Genomic DNA, 8,178 nt, shown 5'->3' with positions numbered 1-8,178 from the left:
GGGCATCTTGAATTTCCCTGGAGCATCCAGCAATTCCTGTTTTCGTGGAGTTAGGAAAATGCCTATATATTATTTGTTGACTGATCTGATCATGCTGATCAGAAAATAGAGCCACCAGGATTGGAATCAAAGCTACTCTGGCTTTCAATCATATCTAATCCTTTACAGGAGTGTGGTTTATAGTACCAGGATCTTTTATTACAATGATTCCTGCAAATTGGCTGTGCCCTACTGGTGCAGACTGGTTCACAGGGGCTGTCAACCATTTCCAGCTGGGATGAACTGAAGTTACAGTTGCTCCAAGGCTACTTTTTCATGGTATGAAGTCAATTCTGGTCAAAGGATGGATAACAAACTCTCTTTTTTCCTACAGGACTATAGGATCTTGAAGCTGAATCTGTTCAGTAGGAAATTACTGGAAAAAACAGTGGCACATTCCCTTGATCTGTGTGACATTCTCAGTTCTTGCCTTAGTACAGGACATTTTTACTGTAGCTTTGCAAGGTAGTGAAGCAAAACTACTTACACCTTTAAACCATGTTTTATCCATTATTTCCCCACTGTTACTGACTGCTTCCACATTATGACAAGTTCTAAAATAACAGCAGAAAGTTGCAACTTCTAGTTTCCATCTTTAAGCTGACTTGTAGTTGCTGTACTCTGTCCTAGATGCATCAGTCTGGTATTGCTTATACAATTATAATGCTGTACACTGAACTGCAAGCATTTGAGATGAATTTATGTGGTGGCAAATTAACTGAGAGACAAAACATCAAAATAATGATGGGGAATGATAGATACACTTAGAGAAAAACCCATTCGACATTAGCATGAGATCAATACAGAAAGCTCAAATCTGCACCTCCACAAAGAAACACAAAGATTCACCATGGTACTCTTAAACCAGCAGACATTTTGGGCAAGTATTCTGTAAAGTTAGTACAACTCTCCAGTTTCTACTCTAATTTTTGTGGTAGAGATTATTTCCACAGCTAGGGGCTGCAGGGTAATTTTTTTAAAAAGCAGTCCTTTGCCAGTTCTGCACTTCTAAATACAACCCAATGTTTAAATCCTGAAGTCCTTATTCAGCAAAACTTTTATCAAATTTTGCAGGGAGAAAGAGGGGTGGCTGTTCGTGGATTCGAGTATCTGTTTCACCATCTAATGGCCGTGGCAAGAGATTGTGTTTAACGTTTAGGAAGTGAAATTCAAACAAACATTGCTAAATGCTGATGTAGTTGAAACCTATTATTTGGGGGAGTGCATCACACCATTTTGTGCTTTACCGTGCTGGATTAATGCCAAAGAACGAAGCCAAAATGAAACACAAATTGCAATCAGTCCCCAGCAATGGAACTGCTTTCTCATCACCCTTTTGTTCGAATGGCATCATGCAGAAACCAAACAAGCTATGAGACTGCAAACTGAGGTTTGCTTTGTGAGGAATTCAGCAGTGATGGGCCAGCTCTGGCTGGGCTCTCCTGCCTGTTTATAAGAGGGGAAGAAGTGAAGCAGAGCTGTTTGATTTAGTCTTGAAAATCGGTATTAAATTGATGATGATGGCGTTGGAGCTGCTGCTCCAGCTGTTTAAACTTTAGCAGTGGGATAACGCCAGCTTCCAATGTGTTGCTTCAGAAACACAATGAAAATAAAAATATTCAGTACTTTGGGATGATAAATTTCTGCATGAGAAATTTCTGGGCACCAGGACAAAAGGAAAATGGAGCGAAGCAGCAGACAGTGAAGTTATTCACCCACTACAGCGATGTGCTTCACACCTCCCCGTCTGTGCCCACCCTCTCCCCCTCCCACCCAGCCGGGCTCTGCCGCAGCGACGGCTTCGGGACCACCGGGCGCGGCGGGGTCACCCCGAGCCGGGGCAGAGCCGCTCCCTCCCGCGAGCTGCGGCTGCCGCGGGGCGAACAAAGCGGGGGGCGGACAAAGGGAGAGGAGGGGGCGCGCGGAGCTCGGGGGCACCGCCGGTGCCGCTGGTGCAGTCCCCGCCCCGGCGGGCGCAGACGTTGTGCCCGCCCCGCTCCGCCTCCTGCGAGCCGGGGCGGCGCCGCTGCAGAGGGGGAGCGGGACCAGGAACAGGAGCGGGAGCAGCAGCCGGAGGAGGCGGCGGGAGCTGCGCTGGCGGCGGGGCCGGTGAGGCGGCGGATCCGGGGGGGGGGGTCCGCCCTGAGGAGCGCGCGGGGCGGTGGCGGCGCCTGAGGGCGGGGGGAGCCGCGGCCGCCGCCTCCCGCCTCGGGGCCTCCGCGCTTCCCGTCCGGGCGCCGCGCTGGGCGGGTCTGAGGGCGCGGGGGTCGGCGCCGAGGGGCCGTCAGGGGCAGCGGTGGGGCCGTCGGGGGCAGCGGTGGGGCCGTCAGGGGCAGCGGCGCCGGCGGGCCGGGCCCCGGCGCTGAGGGCTGTTAGCGGCCGCCACACGTGCTGCCCGCGCCGCTCCGCAGCGGCTGCTCCGGCGGCGGCCCGGCCGAGCCCCGGCGGGACGGGGCGCTGCGGACGCGGGGCGGCCTCGTCTCCCTCAGCCCGCGGGGTGGTTGTCCGGAGCGGGGACACGAGGGGTGGATCGCTGCCTCAGATCGAGTCTCGCCCTGGGAAGCTGCGGTGCTGTGCTGGGTCACCGGTGGCTTGAGCGAGTGATTCTGAGGGAAGAGATCTGCATATTCCTTATATTCCTTGGTAAGTGCTGACCTGCAATTGTCAGCATCCTGCACTTACATACGGATATTTTACTAATAATCTACCTTGGCATTTTTGGTTGGTTTTTTTTTTTTTATGGCCGCTCCCCATCCTCGCGTTGTTATAAAAGCTGCTGGTTTCCAGGTGAGCTGCTCTTGCATCCCCTCAGGTGGCTCAGGAGACTTTGCTGCCATGTTCTAGCCAGTGTCAGAGCTGCGGGATTCCCTGGCACAGGCGCTGCTCCAGGCCCCTCCTGTTCCCGCTATAGTGCTGTACCTCAGGCGATGCAGTGCTCCCTTTTCTATGCCATAGCTGTCATGGGGCACAAGGTAATTGGTGCTGTTGCTCACAGGGTAATGTGGCTCCTGCTGCATAAAAAATCAGGAGTTACTTTTCCCTTTCATCTTTGTTCTGATTCCGTGCTTTAAATAATTTTTGAAAATATAAACAAAAGCCGACACCAAAGAAATCTTCCAGAACAGAGCATGGGGAGGAAAACTTACTCTGTGATTGCATGTGCTGATAATTAAAAATATGACTCTGAAATGAAGACTTGTTTCTCCCCACCCCTTCACTTACCCACTGTGCTGAATGGGCAGGGTTTTATAGAAGTTCACAGGTTGCTTTGAGATCTTTGAGCAGAAGGATTTTAAAACATGTGATACTTGTGTTGACACGTAGGAAGAAGAAAGAAAAAGAGGTATGAAAGAGGAGATGCCTTTATGCTGGCTGCTTTGCAAAGTATTTTACTGAAAGAACAGAAATATGCATTCTGAATGCAATGTAATTCTGAAACTAGCAGCGGCAGAGAGCTGTTTTCCTGAAGTGTGTGTCCGTGTGCACCTGCTGCAGGAGTAGGAAGATTGCAAAGTAGATACTGTGGAGGAAAAGTAAACACCTCCCCTCCACCCACAGCAGCATTTCTTATTCTAAGGAAAGTTTAATTGTTCAGGTACAAAACTTCTTCATTTACATGCTGAGGATTATTAGTTCTTGGTGTAAAATGACAAGATTTCAGGATTCTCTTCCTGCCCAGTCCTTCTACACATGCTGGGAGATTTTCTCTCCGTGCTAGAGTGCACTACAGCTTTGTGTGTATTGAAGGGAGAGGGATGAGTTGGCTGAAGCAGAAAAGCTTGGAAATGTGACCTCAAATGTCCATATCTTTAGGGATCAAGAGGGAGATTTTATTTGGCAAAAAAAGAGTTTTATATAATTTGTATGGTTTCCCTTAAAGAGAAGATCTCAGCTTTCTAGGGAGGGCAGAACACCAGCTGTCTTGTATGCTCCTTCCAGATGGATTCTGTAGGGAATAGCAGCCTCTTTCCTCATGTGATTACACTGTAGGAAGGAGCAGAGCTCCTCTGCTGATTGCTACGACTTCCTAGAGCTCCTGAAGATGTCCTGTCTGACTTGCAGGTTGTATCTGTTTGCTGGCTTCTGACTGTGGATAGCCAAGACGGCCTTTATTTACTCAGCTTGGGTAGATTGCATAATTCCTTTAGTGTTCCTCCCTTCATCCTTTTAGCCCTGTTAAAGTTTTTCTTGGGAGGGACTGAGAATATTTCAGAATAGGTCCTCCTTAAAAAGAAATAGAGAGCTCTGCCTTGCCAATATGATTTTTCAGAGCTGCTTTTCTTTCTCTTTCTAAAACACTCGGGTCAAATGTTAACTCTGTATGTTGAATGCAAGTTTTCTAATGTTTGAACATGACAACCATGAATGAATGCAGCTCTTGTTTAATCCTTTGGCATTCCTTAGGGACTACTGGCTCTGCTGGCACATATAAAGAGTAACTCACTGGAATCCTTATTGGAGCGGCATGTTTGGAAGTGCCTCAGATGGATGGTGTTTTGTTATTTAATGAAAGGCAATTATATACTGCATTAGCTGTAAGCTCAGCTGCCCTCAGCCCCATGCCAGTTTCTGCTGGAGCAACCATTTCTTTGGTGTTGACCAGCAGAACTCCTTCAGCAGCTCCCTGGTGGTTTAAACACCTCCTGCTTGTGCAGGTGTCTGTCCTCCACATCCATTTGTTTTTGCAATGATGCTGCACTCTGTGACTGACCCTCAGAAAGACCCATAAGTCTTGTACTGGCTCCTGGCCCCCGAAAGGCTGTGAAGGATTTAGAAGATGTATCTAAGGACATGCTGTACAAATTTGTGCTTTAACACCCACCTAAGTTTTTCCACTTGGAATATCTCATTAATTATTTGTACAAACTCATAAGAATAGTACCATACATTCTTTGAATTTATAAAACACATCTTCACTCTACTGTTTCTAGAAGAACCACCATTAAAAGCCATTTGTTTCCCCTGATCTTTATAATCTTACTGTCTATATTTTTAGCTTATTATGAGGGGAAATTGCAAGGCAGAGAGAGAAACTCAGTATTGTATAGAATTAGCTTATTTGACACTCTCATTCTGCTGCGCTGCTTGGCAGCAGCATCCACTCAATCACAGCAATATTTATCTGAGTTCTGAATTTGTACTTGTCCTGAGCTCTCTGCCAGCCATGCAGCAGTCATGGTGCTAATTTCAAAGGCTAAGAACATGGAGAGCTAAAAAGAGACAGCTGACTTGATGTTTTCACCCAATGTGAAACAGTTACAGTTTCACCCAAGTCTATCAAAATTAAATCCTTACTATAAAAAGCAGCATCTTTGTTTCAGCTGCTTCAGTTGTAATTGTATTAGGGAGAAGCCTTTGTGCCTTTAAATGGTTTGGGGTTTGAGGCTGATGGGAGATGATATTTTCTTTCTCATAATTTAAATTGTAGTTCCTAAAAAACTTGACACTCTACAATTCCAAAATCATCATTTTATCATGACTGATTGCACTTGCTGGCATGGTTGAAGTGCATTATCATCAACAGAAGTCAGTGTGGACAGCCAAACAAATTGTTCTTTATCCTATTGAAATGGAGGTCTCTGGGGAAAGACAAGAATTTATTGGGAAAAACATAGGAAAACTAGTAAGTGATGATAATGGGCTTAGCAGAAGAGGTGGCAATTAATTTACTTACATGGAAACTTTGTCTGCTCCTCAATCCTTGACTCCTTCTGTAGGGAATGATGTGCTGAGGAGGGAGGATCATGTGCTTTCTGATCTTTTAATAGACCAGAGCAGCAGTGTTTTTATAATCTGTGTTCAACTTGAAGTGTTAGAGTTTGCATCATATTAACAATTATCAGCTCTTCCTGATTAATTAAAGATAGGCAGAATCTTTTTAAAAAGACTGAACAGGCTGTGTTTGAAATAGCAATAGATTGTGAAAAAATTAGTCACAAATTGCTGGCTTGAAATAGTTTTTTAGTGCTACAGACATCCTCTCTCATTTGTACTTCATAAGAATATATTCATATTCAGCATGTTCAACAGTCTGTGTTTCAGTGTTTCCTTACTGAGGATCCTGAGGCATTTAGGAATCTGAATGAGCATAGCAAGTTCTAGAATGATCGAATGGGGGGACTTAAAATGTCCTTGATGCAGAATTAAAATCCATAAGCAGAGTTGAAGCTTTGATGAATTACCTTCCTCATAGCAGTGCTGTAATATCTGACTGATGGTTTCAGGTCCTAAGCCTCTTACTATCTTTGATCTGATTCATCTTCTTCTTAGTACACTTTCTGAGTTATAGGAATTTACCCCACCTCTTCCCTTTCCCTGGCATGTGCTGGGAGAATCCTGTTTATACAATTTGCAGCGAATATCCTGTGCTTCCCAAGGCAGAAAAATAGCCTTGTATCTTATTTAGCAACTTAGCAATTCCCTAAAACCAATTTTCAGTGGATTTGGGTCTCATCATGGTTGCCTTCCTAACTAAATTAAGTTCAAGTTTTAGATTATCTCCAAACAAACTGGTAACCTGCTGCTGTCAAATGTATTGATGGCAAATTCTTTGCTTCAGAAATCAGTTGTTCTAAAGGTACTGGGAGAAACTCAAGACTCCTTAAACACAAGTCTCTCTCCTCCTGGTTCACTTGCTTCTGTGAATCTTGTAGGAATATAATTTATTTTGATTAGAGATCTCCTGCCTTTTGTTTTATTTAGTTGAAATTACTCAGCAGGTTGAAAATTCAAGGAGAAATACAGATTTGTGTGCAGGCCTGGCTGATGTTGAAAGATGATTTAAAAGTCTTTGGTTCTGAATACCCTGGGATCTGTGAATTCATGTAGAGAACAGTTCCAGTCATCTCTGTGATACAGAAATACAGCTTCTGTTATTGATTTCAGTTAAGAAATAAATCTGAAGTTGCTGGTTGAGCTGTAGGTTCCCATGTCCATAACGAGGGACAGCGTTGTGGGGTTTTGGGATTGATTCCCAAACATTCTTCCCCAGTCCCTCTCAGTGTACAAGACAGAGGGAGCATCTTTGAGATCTTAAGGAAACAGGGATTTTCTCTTTGGAGTGAAAAACCCAGGAGCTATTTCTGGGGATGTCCTTAGCCCAGGGTGCGATGGTTTGATGGTGGGATGAGTGATGACAAGGCAGAGTGTTTGTGTTACAGCCCTGGCTGGGTCTGCTCCGGAGATCTCTGTGTGGTTCTGTCTCACTGAGCACACACTGGTTGCCTCAGATTAAGGAATATTTACCTAAACCAGTGCCCTGGAAAACAGCTGAAAGGTTTTTCAGGCCCTCTGCCACTGACAGTGTAGCTCTCTTTCAGTTTCTGTTGGGTTTTGCCACTCTTCATTTCAGGTTGAGTTCATCGCATCAGTGCCACTGTCAGAGGAGCTGTGTCATCCCAGTGGGCAAACTTCCCAAATTCCTGCAGGCTTTGGGCTCGTGTTATTATGGCAGCAAAAGCAAGCCGTGTTTGGGTTAGACTAAAGCCCTACTAAAACTTGCATGCAGCTGTAATTTCCTGGAGTTATCCTGGTAGCAACTGTGAAGGCACTTCAGAAAAGCAAGAATTGCTTTTGTTCTGTTGATTTAATAGTTATGCCTGGTTAAATTAAGTAGAGATGCACTTCTTCAAGAGCCTGTCGCTAGTAAAATTCATATTTATGTTAAAAACACAATATAAGAAACTGCGGCTTTGAGGTTCCTGTACCTCTGGAATTCCTACAATGGTTATGTTGGATTGGGCTGGAATGAGCTGAAGTGGAATGTCATAAGGATCCTGTGTAAGTTATGAGACCTTGTTTATTTTCTTACTAAATTTTTATTTCCTGTACCAGTACCTGCAAACAACAGATTTGAAAGGTCTGGATTTCTTTCATTATTTTCTACCTGATCAGATGAGTTTTAAGTGAAATTTTTTTTCTGCCTTTAAAGGTGATGTACAAAACACTGGTTTGATAGGCACCTGCTAGCCCTCGTGTTTTGATCTTGGCACTAAGCAGAGCATAGTAACCCAAATAAATATGTTTTCATGGCACTTGGCATAACAAATACTGAATTAAATAATGTCTTTTCTTCTAGTAGTGATGTATCTGAATGCTGTATTCAGATCATCACATTACTTGATTAATTGACATGAAAAT

The 8,178-nt window shown here is 44.7% G+C and overlaps 1 protein-coding gene across 11 annotated transcripts in view; it reads left to right on the top strand.

Annotated features, from left to right (window-relative positions):
• Positions 1-2,041: 2,041 nt before the first annotated feature.
• CLIP1 (CAP-Gly domain containing linker protein 1) overlaps positions 2,042-8,178 on the top strand; it is a 61,283-nt gene continuing 55,146 nt past the window's right edge. For 9 of the 11 annotated variants that reach the window (XM_039560871.1, XM_039560869.1, XM_039560873.1 and 6 more), the window contains exon 1: positions 2,043-2,148. The gene's annotated coding sequence lies outside the window, so the exon portion shown is untranslated. Of the gene's footprint in view, positions 2,149-2,545; positions 2,683-8,178 lie in introns of those variants that run through there. The other 2 variants (XM_039560874.1, XM_039560863.1) reach the window with 2 other exon arrangements.

Source organism: Corvus cornix, chromosome 15 (genome assembly GCF_000738735.6).
Source record: "Corvus cornix cornix isolate S_Up_H32 chromosome 15, ASM73873v5, whole genome shotgun sequence".
Classification (NCBI taxonomy): domain Eukaryota; kingdom Metazoa; phylum Chordata; class Aves; order Passeriformes; family Corvidae; genus Corvus; species Corvus cornix.
The sequence above is the reverse complement of the archived record's forward strand: the minus strand, read 5'-3'. Positions and strand labels throughout refer to the sequence as shown.